We start from the raw sequence: 17,762 nt of genomic DNA on the forward strand, positions 1-17,762 counted from the left end.
GTTTCAAGGTCTAGATCTGAATTAATCATCAATATTTGAAGAGAACCCTCAATTCCTCATGGAATCCATCATCAGCGAGCTATATATTTTTATAGAAAAAAAAAATACAAACATACAAAAAAAGCGGCCAACTGCGAGTCGGACTCGTCCATGAAGGGTTCCGTATTTAGGCGATTTATGACGTATAAAAAAAAACTACTTACTAGATCTCGTTCAAACCAATTTTTGGTGGAAGTTTACATGGTAATGTACATCATATATTTTTTTTAGTTTTATCATTCTCTTATTTTAGAAGTTACAGGGGGGGGGGGACACACATTTTACCACTTTGGAAGTGTCTCTCGCGCAAACTATTCAGTTTAGAAAAAAATGATATTAGAAACCTCAATATCATTTTTGAAGACCTATCCATAGATACCCCACACGTATGGGTTTGATGAAAAAAAAATTTTTGAGTTTCAGTTCGAAGTATGGGGAACCCCAAAAATTTATTGTTTTTTTTTCTATTTTTGTGTGAAAATCTTAATGCGGTTCACAGAATACATCTACTTACCAAGTTTCAACAGTATAGTTCTTATAGTTTCGGACAAAAGTGGCTGTGACATACGGACGGACAGACAGACGGACAGACGGACAGACAGACAGACATGACGAATCTATAAGGGTTCCGTTTTTTGCCATTTGGCTACGGAACCCTAAAAACTACACAATTAAATTGATCTCCTCCTTTTCTGAAGTCGGTTAAAACCAATATTAAACATCAAGCATCTCATGTTGAATGTGTACCTACTTAATAACAAGTAGTTAATTAAATAAAACAATTTATGAGTATGAGTGATAGATAATTTAGTCTTTATATTATATCATGTACATCAATCAGTAAGTAACTGGCAGTCAGTGGGGTAGCGCACGAGTAAGTTTAAACAAAAGGTGAATAGTTTGCGTGTAAAAACCCCGGTTTTACCCTATTTTGAACTTTGACATCTCCCAAAGTAAATTTAATCAAACGGTCAGATTCTTAACTGTGTAATTTACGTCAAATTCTTTTAAATTTATTTGAGAATGTCAAACACAGGTGGTAGGATTTTCATGTGCGTCAACGGAAGGTACCTACTACGAGTTTTGTAACGGTACTCTGTACCTACATATTATTAAATTTGTAACGATTTTGTATTGTGGTGAAATTACAGTTTCATATAAATTTAAAGCCTCTTTAAATTGGTAGCATAAGTAAGGAAGGTACATAATAATTGTAATATAATTTTGTATTACCTTATAAATACCTGAAATTGTTAACATATTAACGTATAGGTATAGCTTAGATGTAATTTTAAAAATTGATAGGTTTCTGCGATGGCAACGCACGTTACTCCACCAGAATGTTAGCTAAACTATTACCTTAGCACGCTTATATATAAATATATTTGTATGCTCACATGCTCATCTACTACGTGTACATTAGCAATAATTATAAAGTGCAGACCGTATTAACCAGACGGCTACACATAGTGACGTGCCACGATATCGACATGTCGAAGCGACAATAAAGGGTGACCGCCGACGTGTCGTCGCAGCTTAGGGCGATTCTAGGGTTGCCTAGTATCAAAGTTTTGTAACAATCAATGATAGATAAATTTAAGTTTTTTTAAGAAATTTTGAACTTTACTGAGTAATTAAAAAAGGCCTATATGAACAAATCTTCATGTCGCAAGCATCGCAAGTTATTTGGAGGAAAATCCTTAAAAAAATCTGCACAAAATATAGAAACAGATTACAAAGCCAGGAAGTGCTTAACTTTAGGTCAATTGTTTGTAATTTACTGTTAATCTGCCTAACTATGATCTCATTTGTCTAAAAAATATAATATTCAATAGCTGTGGTCATATGGACAGTAGGGTGTGCAGTGTATAAGTCTTATTCACCTACAAGGTATCTTTTATTTTACCTACTCGTATCTATATTGCTCTTAACCTATAAATTTGTTCAAAATCATGATATCGCCTAGGCAGTTAACGTAGGTTTACAATCACTAATCAGAATAAAAGTTTACTAGATTTGAGCCGTGTGTCAGCCCTGACCTAAGCGTAGAAATATTCGCCTCGGCCCTATTGTCCGATATCCCATATATCACCGTCGCATTGTACGTCCACCTAGAGCTTCACTTATTAGACAACATTTACCTACTGTGTCTATAAATAGTATATTACGCGGTACCTCAAACACAAACATGTAGTAGCGATATTATTCAAATAGTTCTTTACGTGCATATTCTAATAACAGGGCATATTTAATCCGTTTTCTTGAGAATATAAAACATGTCCTGAAACAACCTGCAATTTTCACACCTATGTGTCGTAAGTAATGAGTGTAATGATACACAACAGAAAAAGTCATGCAACACTTCGTTAGGTTAGGACGTAATTACTAGTTAGTCACGTCAAAAAATGTATGCACGACTTATTACTACGTCCACCGCAATTTTCTGAAAAAAAATAATAATAATGTCGCAATTCAAGTTTATCCAATCCTTTCTTTTATACAGACTGTATTAGTTACCTACTTGTAGCTTCACTCACTATTAAACAAGTCTATTTTTACATTATGTTATTTATATGTTTTATATATTGTAACTTTAAATTTGGAGTAGGTACTTACATACTTCGTTTTCGTTACACAAGCCTTCTTGAGCTTACTGTGGGACTTAGTCAGTCTGTGTAAGAATGTCTGTAATATTTATGTATTTATAACATATGTACCTACCTAGCTATAACAACGTAAAATTAATTCAGACATTTAATATTAAAACATTAAAATAAACCCGTTTGCCGCATTATTAAATACCTATAAAAGTTGAAAATTTCAAAATAAATAGGAACCTACTATTTAAATCGGCGCCAATAAAATAACGTACTTAACTTATTTTTTACCAATAAGTACGAGTAAGCTTATATCATTTTTAGTTACTCCCATTGTCTTCAAAGTTAACAAAATGTGGTATTTTTATTTTGCCTGTCCGTAATAAACTTGCTATGACCGTATAATGTAGCGATTGCTAAGGACTACTAAGGACTATGGCCTGAATAATGCATTCCAGGACGCTAGCGGTGACTCACTGGATTATATTAGCGTAATAATTTTGAGCTGTACAATTTTAGTTTTTTTGGCATACTACGTTGAAAAGTGTTTTTTTTTTTTAATTTCTGCCTTAACTTTGAAAAAAGGTTTTTTTAATAGACAAGAGGTTAATTTATTTTCCCATAAATATAACTTGCAACATGGCTCAGATGAGGGTCCTTTTCATATAGATTGCGCAATGTAGGTAAAATAATCGATATCTATATTGCCAAGGTCTAGTTCACTTGGGATGTAAATTAGTTCAAGATTGGTCTTGGCTAATTTTTGTAGGTATGTACTAACAAACTAAATTTTAGAACAAATATAACATAGCCTGTTCGTAAAAACTAGCCAATTCAAATCCTGAACTTTAACTACATTCCAAATAGGCAAGAACTTGGCACCCATATAGATCTTAATTCGTTTGCCGTCAAAGTCAACAACAACGCATACGGCCACCCCAGTCTAGCGTCTTCCGAGTGTCGGCGTCTAGTCAACTCTATGGACGCTGCTCGACGCAACGTTGGCGCAACTGCGCAGAGACACCACTTTCCATAGCGCTGACTAGACGCCGACGCTCAAAAGACGCTATTGTGAGGTGGCCCATTTTCTTAATATTTACTTGGCTCTTATTTCACATTGGTTTTTGATAGGATAATTAAGTAAGTGTACACCACGGATAATTTCCGCCCCCCGTAACGTTGTTGATGAATGTAAGTAAAATTCTATGTCGAATGTAAAGGACCTATCAGAACCTCATTTGAGACTCAAATATTTATTTCCCTAGAACACAAAAGGCTGCCACAAGAAAGGAATATCCCGCGCTGTCCGCACATGATATTTACGATTTCAATTAAAGGCTACCGTCGGCCACTTGTCTAATTGAAATACCGATGTCCCCGGCGACGTGTGGCATTCTTACGATCGCCGTTGTTGTGTGGATGGTTTCTTTGCCAAAACAGATATTGTACCTAATGAATTTGTACATATGTACATATAAAGCTGTTCCGGTACTTAAATGCTGACAAATAATGCGCAACTTAAACCGATGCAGGCATTATAAACACAAGTAATTATAGAGAAAGGCTCAATTAAGAAATATGTATAGACATTTAAGGCCCATTGTATGATCTAATAGTGAAGCCAGTAACGAAAAATAAATAGGTAGAGACGAAAATATACGATTAGGGTCCATGCGGAAAGAGAACAGTCGTAGAATGTATGGGCTCCGCTACATTTCCCGACTCTTCTCTTTCCGCACAGACTCTACCTACTTGAAGTTTTTCTTATGACACGCTAAGCTATAATTATTTAAGTGTACCTGTTATTGATGTGCTACAGATCCACTTAGGTTTCAGTTTAGTGGAATCTGGGAATTGGGGACAGCTTCGCAGCATTAAATTAATTCATATAAGATAAGATAAAAAAAGATAAAACGTTATTTTCCATTTGTAGTGGGTTTCACTAAATAAGCCAATTTAATTTATATAGCATTATAAAGATTGTTCTATTAAATATGCTTTCAAATAATGTAGATTAAATTGCGTGTTATAAAAAAACATTATTTAATAATAACTAGCCTGAAAAACTTGAATGAGCGGTGAAAAACTTTGAGATAAACTTGATGATATTTTTATAAATAAGTATAAGCCTTCTAATTACACATAAAAAAATATCGACTGTACTGCCTGGACAAAAAAAGTAACAACAATGCAGTTTTTATATAATGAATTCAAATATTATTGACCAATAACATAAAGATTAAGCAATATAATATGATATATTATTCAAATTATAAACAATGGCTTCGATTAATATGGTTACAAATACATACATATATGGTTTAACTATTCCCATGAACCTAGATAATATCTTATGACTCCATAACTTATATATTAAATCATATAAATGATATAATACTTACGAGTGCCACGTCAATACGCATTCGTTGCATAAGGTCGTTATTGCATACATTGTCAGACAAAGCAAGTTGCAGCCAAGTTAACCGGCGGGAGCTGTTAACAGAAATTCAATTATAACTTTATTCCTTATAAGACAGAGAGTAGCTGTGCGAACAGATGCGTTCTTATGGGATTATAGACTTGTGTGCATTTTCTTATTGGCACAAATCATGAAATTATATTACTGAAATAAATATTTTTATCTCATTAAAAAAAACACGAAATCATGGTACCTATAAAGACAAAATATAGGTAAAAAAATCTGCATAAAAACATTTGGGAAGTTAAGTATATTGACATAAATGAATAAATAACCTAATTTGCGATTAACGCGGGAAATTATCGGACGAGCGAAAACTAAATATTTAGTCTCTAGTCGTTTTGTCATACTTGTAGTCTTGTAGTCATTTTGTGTTATTTTTTTTGGTAGAAAATTAAACAACATTTTTTTTTAAAAGGAAGCAAACTCGATTACCACACCACACCAGTCCACTAAGCTAAGACACTGTGTGTATAAAAATTAGTAGAGAGCCTTTATTAAAATAAAAAATGAGACTAACGTGTGTATTTAGTAAATAGTTTTAAAGTAGGTTCTTACTCGTTTATTGTCAGAAATATTAACTTGTTAGAAATTATTTTAATGCAAATCGTAAGATTATGCAATGTGGTTTCTGCAAGTAACTAATCTTTACACATCCTTAAAGGCATACATCGCCCAGTTGACTCATAACCTGCGTCCGAGATCGCTTCCAGTTAAACTCGCGTCGTCTTGACTTGAGTGCTAAATGTACACCACACAGGTTATAAGCGTACAGCGAGTACTGTACTTATGACTCACAGGCCGTGCCCGCGGCTCCACCTGACTGAGGTTTTTTTTCTGATACAGAAGGACCACGATTATACGAAAAGCCTGATGGTAAGAAATAACAGTCGCCTACCTATCTTAGACACCAGAAGTGTTTTAAGTGCGTTGCTGGCCTCATTTCCTCGGTATCCTGATATGGATATAACGTGGAGTAAATACAATATTACGGCGGAAATATTTACTGCAGACCAGCTGCATACAGATAAGTCTCGGTACACATATCGCTATATGACGGGTTAATAGTTACCTACCTCGGAATCGAGTTGGACTCGCCCATGACAGTGAATTTATAAATACCTATGTATTTCCTTCATGTGAAATATCATCATAATGATTGGCAAAGCATAGTTTCTTTGTTTTAATAAAGGATAAAAAAGTAAAAGCAGATAGCTACCTAATGTACACTAAAATATAAATAATAAAAACTATAGGTACGAGTGTCCCTTTTTTACATTCCCTGGAAAAAATTAGTTACGAAAACAAATCTAGGACACAACCAAAATGCAAAATTATTGGATTAAATACACAAATATATGTAGGTACATCAAATCATTACACGTTTTTAACATATTTATTACTTAAGCTATACTTACCGACGCCGCCTGCTTATAACTTGGACCAACCATAAATACTCAAATTAATTGCTCATGAGACATGAATCTGTCGATTGATTCCGGCGAAGAGCCGTAAGCGGGTAAATGTCTTGTTGGGGATATTTACGGTGACGCTGATCTGATCTGAGATTATGCAGGATTTATTATTGAAATACGTCTTACTTTTATGGGTTACCAGAACATGTATGAGTAATAAGTACCTATTACTCATTAATTGTATTAGGTATATTATAAAATTTGTTGCTTGTATATTTAGATAACCCTTATTAGTACAACTTTATTCAAAACTTTATTAATTGGGAAAAAGAAAACAAAATGTGGAAGTAATGCACAGAGTTCATGTAAACGCCCTCAAAAAAATACCCAATTTCACTTGCAACAAATCAAACGTCAGTGATACACAGCTCAATAACCACCGCATAATGATAATAGAAAAAACCATTACATAAAAGCATTAGAACTATTTTTCTATGGCCAATTCTAAAGTGTGTAGGATTTTTTTTATCCACCACCAACTTTACACTTGCTAAGTGTCAATCTGATTGCTTTGTCAATGTGTTTTGGAGCGAAAATATCATTTATTGCACTGCTATTGAGCTGCAGTCAGCTGAATTGATGTGGCCGCTTGAAGCGCTTTTTGTGCTGCAATTTAGAGACCCTATATTTATATTACACAAGTATAATGTTTTACCTCTTAAACTAATTTAACTCTTAAACTATTTTAATTTTTATTTTTTATTTAATTTAATTTAGTGTTTAGAATACCTAAGTATTCTGAACGAAACATGTATGTTATTACTTTACAGTTTCAAAAATTTCATCATGCAGAATAAAAAAATGCTGAATAACAGTTTAAATGACTAGTCGCAGGAATTGAAAATATTTTTTTTTAACTAAATACATAACCTTATCTATTTTAATTCGGTTGAATTCTTTAGGCAAATCAGCTAAAGCGCTGACTGGTACCGACTCGCGCGAGTGGTTTCCAGTGACAAGTGATTTCAAAAGAGGGATTACAATTCTTTGGATGACTGTATTGGGATTAATTTTCGCGTCCGTACGTCAGGACATCTGTTCAATTAGGGTAGATAGTTTAATTGTAAACTATGTAACTAATTCAACTTGTTATAAAATGGTCTACTTATTATTTACCAACGCATACTTTCTACTTTTCATCTATCTCACCAGATTTCTTACAGGCTAGCCCAACTAAATACACAAATATATCGACTGTGGTAAATAAATAACGAATTCTAATTCCTCTTCATAATACTAACTAATTATCTTACAACAAAGATTAATACGCCACCAAAATTATCATTGCATTTCCTAGCATAGCATATTTTTACAAACTGACAACTTTATTACCTACTTTAGGTATGTTATTCATAAAATCACTAGTTAAAATAATATACTTACCTAATAGTTATATATTTTTTAATTACACTGATTTAAAAGGTACTGCAAGAGTTCTCCAATAATCGACCGAGGATCTCCCAACATAATAAATTAATTTATATAACTGTTACAAACACGGCCACAAAACCCGTTTTCCTGTACGATACATAAATACATGATGTTTTATAAAAGACCGACGAAGATCACGACTGTATGTTTGTCTATCAAACACTTAGGACCGATATCGGAACGACGAGAGCTTAATTGCGTTTGTACAACGACCGGGTAAACATACATGGTGAAATGAAGGTGTTGTTTTGTTTCGGTTTTGAGAGGCTAACATCCTTTGTCTCTTTATCTCTTTTGCGGACGTATATTAAGTCCACCAATTTATAAAATCACTGAATAATGCAACAATGTTATCCTATATGGGCAATGATTGGTTTAGAATCACTGATTGGTATTACCACTGATTATATTCGCTTAGATACACAATGCTCAGCAGTGGGCGATAAAAGGTCTGATACGATGATGATAATGATGATGATGAATGGTTTGCCTGCTGAAACTAGAAATAAAAACTATATCAATGTTTCTTTTTGTTTAGTTTAACAAAATATTGCATATGAGGAAATATACATAACATAAAATTTTGATTCCCGCAAAATCGTGACCGAATAAAAACAATTAATGGACTGAATAACAAGTAATCAAAATCACTTAAAACAAGCGCTGCGTCAAATGTTCACAATCAAAAAGCCATCATAAACCTTTTTGGACAAATTCATTTTTAATTCTATAATTGCAGTCTCCTCTGAATTTCCATAATGGCGTCAAATTAAAAAGGATCACGTGACAAATACGTCAAAGTGACAGATGCTGGGCCACCTAAGTTAGAATTATGGTAATGCAACTTATTATTTCGACTTTGAACTATATCGTAAAATGTATTGTGAAAGAGTGAAGGTTCATAATTGTATTTCTTGTTTAGAATTAACCGCAATACATAATGGGCGAAGGGGGGTCAGATGAGTGTGTCATTAATTTATTACGTAGTTGTTTTAAAATTAGCTTCTAGTTATAATTACATGGGATGGCCGTTTACGCTGTTATTACATAAATGGGGTGGAGATCTGATATTAAAATTAATGATTTGTTGTACGCAATATTGTTCAGCCCAATAGTGTAACTTTTGAGATTTTAATATTAGGTATGTGTCATTTGACGTCATTAAGAAAAATAACATTTAATATTCTCAAAAGATACTATTGCATATTCTTATGTTATGAATGTAGTTTTACTTTTACTAGAGTTGGACCACGCTAAGTTTTCATCCCCCAAGCCCCAATGTAAAGTTAGCGTGGTCAGAGTCTAGAATGTTATTGTTACAGAATTTTTTGCGGAAAATATTATGTAGAACGTTTTTCACCATTTAACACTATTAAGTTAGTAACATTATTATCGGGTGCCGTGGTTTTTGTGTCATATCATATTTATGGGAACTATCAATAAATATAATATAGAACTATTTGATAGGGACACTATTTTGCATGATTGAATAACACTTACAATAGTAAATAATGCAGTAATAACAAGTTGCATCGCAATAAACCACCGGTATCTATTTCACTTAATTAAATGAAGACCATCGCGTGACTGCATGAAAATAAATACTCTTGCGATGTACGAAATGGTGAAATAACAAGCATTATTAGTAATAAGGGACATGTGTTCCGAGGGAGAGATAAATATTTCAATGCATTTTGCTATTTACAAATGTGCAGTAGTGTTGGAATGTTTTCAGGTGATTAATAAGTCTGGTGCACCCGATAAGTCATATTTCAGACGCATATTAACGTAACATTAAAAAAACATATGAAACATTTTTCAACATACTACATAATATTTTATTATCCTCAGTCTAGAACACTTCTAAATATTATAAACCTACTCACATAAAAAAATCTGTAGGTATTCGTATAAAATGAAGATTTACTTATTTCAAGTGTGCCTTATTTGTTAAGCCTTTTGTTTAATAAATTAGCACCCACCTTTAAAAGCAATATGCAGTTTTATGTGTAATATACATACAATTTAATTACCTATGTTGAGTACCTAAGTGCCTTTTCATTCTCATCTTGTTTCTCCGTAATGTTTACAAAGACTTGGCTTGATATCAAAATAGGAATCCATCAGCGTCACTGCAATAATGACAACGGAACAAAAGATTCCACTCCCCTGGTAGACAAATTATAATTAATTAACCGGTCACCTAATGTTGCCGACCCCTGTCCACTCGGAACTGGTGCGAATTATATAACCCCGAGCCAACTGTGCTTAACCCGCGCTCAAACTGAGGTAAAAGTTATAAGAAACGGAGATTTCAATATCGTAAGCTATGCCGCAAGAGTATGTTGATTGAAAGAAGTAAAAACACCAATGTTGTTCAAAATACAGTTCTATGAGATATGAGTACTTAACTCATCAAATACTTACTGTTTTTTTATTAACCTTCGCTTAAGCTATCCTTCCTATAAGTTGGCATTGTATGAGAATTCAATATTATTTTTAGTAAACCTATTCGCTTAACACTTCTGCATACAAATATGTATGTTTTTCTTAATTCTTGTAAATTAGACCAGCGAGTTAATGTTTATAGCATAAGCGAAGAGAGAAAAGCACTTAAAGTAATTAGATTGCGGAAAACGCTTGGACTTTACCACGATCAATCCATCGATACAGGCTGATTCAAATTTTATCTTTTTTTGTTATTAATATGGAAAAATTAAAATATTAGAAACGTAAATTCAATATTTTTCTAAACACTTAGTCGCCATGAATAATAGTGGGTAATTGACAGCTTGTTTTAATTATTGAATTCCTTTTTCTTAAACTTTATTTCAATTTCACATTAAAATTAACTAGGACCCTATCTACTTTTATTAACTACTTTATTAAATTTAAAAGTTCGGTAGCAAAAACAGAATTTAAACACAAAATTAGAACCAAATTACCACTTAAAGTTAAATACTAGTTCTATTTAGTTTCGTGCCAAAAGCAAGGTAAACACGAAATTTAGATTTATTTAAGTTGAAAGCGTTCCCTGAAAATTGTCTGTCCGTATAACTAGTTAATTAAATGCCAGTGCAGCGCCTTTATTCCGTGCACGTCGGCTTCTCGGATTAAATAATTGAATATTGTACGGAAACCGAATTGTGGATTTTTGTGTGTAACTACAGCTTCGTTTCCGTGTGCAGATTGAGCTGCATATGAAACCGTAAACGGATTGTTTTTTGGTAATGAATATTGTATGTGCATAATATGTATGTAATGTAAACTTATATACATAAACCTTTACATAAACTTGTTAGTGAAAGTTGACAATACATATATTAGTGTGGTAACTTTAAACGCTCCGATTTATTATAAGTAGGTACTGGTATGTTGCACTTATATTTCATGTGTTAGGTATGTTGATTTTTAATAAATTTAATTAAATCTAATTGGAATTGCAACCACGGAAACTGTTAGCACTGTACCAGTTCTTCATTACACTTTAGTAATACGAAAATAATATTAAAATCATCCTATATCACCGCTACATCAACGTCCCCTGGGAGGTATTACCGTCCATCGGCGAATCCGCTGTTTTTTGCCGTAAATCTAATTTATTTGTATTAGTTAATGACTTATACACGTCTACCCGACGACCGTATAACTCTTTCCCCTGTATAATGTCACACCAGTTAGTAGTCTTGATAATTTATCGTATTATATTGCCGTTGCATTGGATGTTTACTGCTAGTGGAATATCTTATACCAGTGGGGCAAGACGTAACTAATCTGCCTTTCCCTACCGATTGTTTAATCTGAAAGGATGAATGAAGTCAACATCTTAAGTCGCTGTCGCGGATGCATTCTCGCTTAAGTCACAGAAATAACTTTCTGAAGCTGTCAATTACAAAATGTATATTGTAACATCCAGTCTTTTAAGAATAAATTAAACATTTATGTTGGCATAGTTACAAATAGATATATGAAGTAGGTACCTAATAATGTTTTCAAAAAAGTTGCTATTTATAAAAGTAATTTGTTTTATCCGGGTTTAAAAAACATATACTTTACGTATAAGTATCGTAAAAATAATGGTAAATTGTAATACATATATTTACAATTACACTTAAAAATTAAATACAATTATATTCGTCTTCCCTATAATAAGATTATTTTAAAACTGTTGCATACGTGCTTTGCAATTTCTTGTAAAAGTATCAAAACTGCTTCGTCCGCAACAGCCAGGCACGGGCACCAATTATTTTAAGTTTTGTTCCGTGTACGACCGGATCGCCACAGATAATTTAAATAAAGCATGTGCGATTTAGATTGGTTTTAAATTTTAAAGTTTGCCCAGAATGCAATTTGGATTCTAAGGATTGCGGCTTTACGTAAGTGAGAGAAAATTGCTCACCCATTGGAATTTTGGACAGTTTACAGAAAATTGTTTACTATACTATAAATTGTGACTATAAGGAGGATATAACTTGGTATATTAGAAACAAAAATAAAACAATTATAATCTTTATTCATAATTATACATTGAGTATATAAAGAAACATCACGTGCCAATATCAAAGTCGAAATTCCAAAAACAAAACATAATCGAAGCACGCGAATAGAACAATAAACACAAAAGCCCTCAAGGCGACATGTGGCCCTTTAAGTGGCGGTGACAATTTAACAAATACAGTTACGCTTTAAAAAACTAAATTCATTTATTAATTTGTACAAATTCATACCTAAAATCACCCTAAAAATCTAGAGACTACATTGAAAAATATTCCTTTTGTATTTTGTGAAACGGTTCTTTTTTCACTGAGTCGAGTTAGCCTAAGAGCAGAAACGACCCTTATTTGAGGCAAGTCAATTGAAATGAGACCATATTCAAATGTATGGGTGGGTATCGGTAGAAACGTATGCAATTATTGATGGAGGGGAATTAACCATGCGTGATGGGTTTGTAATAATCTTTAAATGATTTGATGAGAATTTTAAATCGAGATACCTATGTTTCATCAGTATCTACTCTATGAACCCACAGGGTGTAAAATTTACAAATCAAACATGCAGAATAACCTTAATATCAAGTTTTACACTAAAATACATCCTTTACGTAAAGTAGGTACTTTTAGATTCTTGTAAAAAATGTATTTAATACACCGCAGTATGTTTCATAGATCTACGTTATATTATTTCACCTTAAAATGATTTTCAACTTAGGCACGTATGTATTTTCTAATATTGATAATCTCATATCCCGACTTACCCAAATTTAGGGAAGTTCTTTGCCTTCAAAAGGTAGGGTAGATCACGATTAAAGGAATTCAAAACTTGACGTCTCCTTGAAACCGCGCACCCTTTTCAAATTTACGCAGAATTACGCTAAACCCGACATCACATTAAAACGTGACGATTACAATGAAAATATTTAAAAAAGTTCTCACGGTGTCAAAATCCTGACACATCATTATAATGTAAATTTGACACCCAATCACAACAGCCACGCTCCAACACCAAAAACATAGAAAAAGATAACAACAACAAAACATAAACACAAAAAAACATTACTACCAAAGAGGTTGTCACTCGCAAATCAAACTAAATAAAGCTCCGCCATGTCTAAGTGAGTGAATGAGTGAATGGATGAACGAATGGAAGTGTGTGAGTAAATTGTATAAAAACAATCGCACGAGTTTGGTTGTTTTACGATGGCTTTGACAAAATCAGAATCGAATCAAACGTACGTGAATGGAAGATTTAGAAGTGTGGGCTAGGGGAGCTGTGGAGCGGTTACATTTTTAGAAATATATAACTTGGCAGAATTTTGGTGTAACTGTGTATTGGTATTATTGTATTTATTTTTTGTTTGTTTTAACGATCATAAAGTACTTTATTGGACATTGGACACGTAGTTTCTTATATACACATACACAAGTCTTATTTTATCATTGTGTTATTACTTTATTTGACAAGTGACACAATTTTCCATTTCTTTTAGTTTTGTAATATAAGGTAAGGTAGTAATTACACTATTCGCAATTGCGGCTATGTGAATGAGATAGTGCTATAAAAATGCATACTAATGTCTCACCCGAAACCGGCGCTGTTTAAGGAAATCACATCGGTTTTTCTAACTAAAACTTCGTGAAAAAACTTTTCAACAGCTACCTACTCCACTTCACCCGCACTGATCCACACATCAATTTTCCGGTGCCCATCACGCTACGATCACGTGTCGGTCACGTGCCGTGTTCCATCAACCCTGCCTCCCCCGACTCCTGCCCGTCCGACTGTCCCCTGCTTCCCCTTTTGTTCTTCCAGCGTAAGGGTGACCGCGGTCGCCGATTTTGGTGTAAAGTTTTGAAATTTTTTGTAATATATTTTATCATTACATTATTCATTTATATTTTATCCTTTCTTTTTTGTAATTTTAACTTTTAGATTATAATTATTTATAAGTACATATATAACTTATATCAAGCAAAAAACATTTACTACGAAGGCGTAGCGTCCTCGTTCGTAGCGTAGTATTTTTTAACTGCGCAAAGTATGGTTGCTTAGCGTAGGGCCGCGGCCGGCCTACTTAAAAATCTGTTTTTTTTTTTAATAATTTAACAGGAAAGTTTAGTACAATTATAGTTGAAATACGTGTAAGTAAAGATAAATGTGCTGAAAAGAAATCTAATATTTGAAGTGTCATCAACGATCACGTATATAAAAAATAAGGCTGATTACTTCAATATGTTCAAAGCTTACCAAACCCCTAATTATCAAATCATAATACAATAAAGTGCTATACAATGACAAATAATTTGAACAATAAACTCCTACATTCGCCTGAGGCCACCACACGCCGACCTACGGGATATCTTATTGTAATAGCAAACTACAATTACTTACCCTTGTGAACACGCCCATAGGTCAAAATACATAACAAATAAGTTGGTGGAACAAATATTGTATGAGATGTTGCGTTTTTATGGTTAATTTAATTTGGAGGGGATGCTTCGTAAAACAATAAACGGGTGTATTTTTTATACTCCTAAATATTTACAGCATGTACCTACCTATTTTTGGATTGATATTTTGTCATTTATTATTATTAAAATATTAATTTCCTGTAATTAATTATTATTGGAGCGCAGCATACTATATGTATATATATATATATATATATATATATATATATATATATATATATATATATACTCTCCCGGCCGATTTCGACCACGGCGACTGTTTCAACTCAGCAGCATACTAGGAGTAAAGGGGCCCACTGATTAACAGTCCGCCGGACTGCGGACTGGTAATCAGTGGGCCCCTTTAAACGGATTGACCGAATCCGTAACTCTACGCTGCGCTCAAAAACGCGCATTACTGATGTTGGTGCTAACTAATACCACCAAGCTGAAGTGGAACTGGGCCGGCCATGTCTCCCGTATGCACCCACAGAGGTGGGCCAAAATAGCCACAGTATGGGTGCCGCAAGACGGGCGAAGATCTGGTAGGCCCAGAAGGAGATGGCGGGACGACCTGGACGCATATCTCAACGATTGGCCGGAGATTTGCCCAGCAGCGGGACATTGTATAGGCTTATAATAATTATTATTATTGTTAATTTTGCTGGATTGTTCAGACACACTCATAAAAATCAACCCAACATTTGGAGCACTGTAACAATGTAAACATTACCAAAGTCCCGCTCTACCGCAACGCCTCAGGTTACTCGCCTCTCTCCCATGAGTAATATGAAAACAATGCGTATACCAGCAGTTTTTAGTCTTGGGGTTAGTTATATTTGTTATTGAAAAAAAACCGTTTAAGATCAATCGTTATCTAGTTATCTATTGTAATGTAACATAACAATAAACATATTAGGGTTTTTGCCAATATAATAAACATATGCCGTGGTATTGGCATAGGTCAACAGTCATTCGACTGCCTTTTTTTATTTAAATACCATGTTAGTGGCAAACAATAAGCATATGGCATTATGAAAAGCGGCCACCGCTGCAAGCCCAGAGGTGTCACATGATCGTTGCCGACCTTTAGAAACATGTTTACTCCCTTTCTGAAGAATCTCATGACTCTTTCTCCCTATTTTTAGGGTTCCGTACCCAAAGGGTAAAAACGGGACCCTATTACTAAGACTCCGCTGTACGTCCGTCCGTCCGTCCGTCCGTCCGTCCGTCCGTCCGTCCGTTCGTCCGTCCGTCCGTCCGTCCGTCTATCACCAGGCTATATCTCACGAACCGTGATAGCTAGACAGTTGAAATTTTCACAGATGATGTATTTCTGTTGCCGCTATAACAACAAATACTAAAAACAGAATAAAATAAAGATTCAAGTGGGGCTCCCATACAACAAACGTGATTTTTGACCGAAGTTAAGCAACGTCGGGCGGGGTCAGTACTTGGATGGGTGACCGTTTTTTTGCTTGGTTTGTTCTATTTTTTGTTGATGGTGCGGAACCCTCCGTGCGCGAGTCCGACTCGCACTTGGCCGGTTTTTTTTACATACTTAATTGTTGAATCCTAATCACATTTGATAGTGAAAGTGAATAGTCGGCATATATTGAATACTTTTGGAATACGATTAATACAGACCGCTACTTCCAGTTATAAAATTAATATTGTGAACATACGTTACGATTTTCAAAAAAAAAAGTTTATTTTGTAAAACAGTCCTTGAAATATATAATAAAAATCATATTTACAGTTTGGTCCCCAATAAATGGGAGAATGTTTTATTCATCGCCCACTTCTAAAACGTTATTGTTAAAGTTTTTTTGTTAAAATCGCCTGGAGCGCTCGCGTGGCTATTAACAAAGTATCAAAGTCAATGTTTGGAAATTAGTGCACTAGAGAGTTAATAATTTATTTATTTATTGCTACCAACAGCTCGAAGTTACGTGGGAATTAGCAAAGTTTGGTTTAAAGGGTTATAATTTGTATGGTAGTCTAGTTTAATAAAACTAACATTTAAAATCAAATAATATGTATCTTAACAATCGCCTACTTACAAATGAATTCGATAATTTAAGATAATCCTGCCATACTCTAGGGAAATTTTCTAGTAAGTAGGTATAGGCAAGCTCTTTAAATTATTTCCAGACTAAATGATCCTAGTCGAAGAAATAATTATACTTACTTATATCAAACAGAAACCTAAATAAGTAACTATTTTATATTTTTGAGGCATGGTAACGAAATTAATTATCTTACTACTATAAAGTTTGGATATAATTAATCTGATGAATATTAATGACATCATATAGCCTTGTGCACTCCATGTTCAAACTATGAATAATATGTTATGTACCTATATGTATTTTATAAGTATTACTGAATCGCGATTAGAAAGGGATTGAGATAGCTGTCAATCCATATTGATTTTGACGTAAGTGTATGGAAATCTGTTATTTCTAATCCCTTTCTGATCGCGATTCAGTAATAGGTATAGACTCGGTTGCACGATTGTATTGTTATTCTATATTAATTAACAAAGGGTTGCAAGTATTGCTTTGACGCCTATGAAATTGGAAATTGCCAGTAGAAGCTAAGTTCACGCACTGATTGGGCAAATATCGGCATTCGGCCTGAAGCCGTGGAGGATGTAAGCCGAGCATGTAAAGGGTCTTAATCCGGCTGTGTAGGAGATAACTTCCATCAGAAATTGACCTGAGCGAGTTTTGACTTATACAGTGATGTGTGTATTTAGATGTGGCAGGAATATTCATATTTGTAATAATTT

General features: G+C 33.9%; 1 long non-coding RNA gene across 1 annotated transcript in view; it reads left to right on the forward strand.

Moving 5' to 3' along the window:
- The first annotated feature begins 225 nt into the window (after window positions 1-225).
- Window positions 226-17,762, forward strand: part of LOC134648706 (uncharacterized) — a 96,486-nt gene continuing 78,949 nt past the window's right edge. Inside the window, exon 1 of the long non-coding RNA XR_010096918.1 lies at window positions 226-455. This is a non-coding gene — a long non-coding RNA (uncharacterized LOC134648706). The remainder of the gene's footprint in view (window positions 456-17,762) is intronic.

The sequence above is a fragment of the Cydia amplana genome, chromosome 1, assembly GCF_948474715.1.
Source record: "Cydia amplana chromosome 1, ilCydAmpl1.1, whole genome shotgun sequence".
NCBI lineage: Eukaryota > Metazoa > Arthropoda > Insecta > Lepidoptera > Tortricidae > Cydia > Cydia amplana.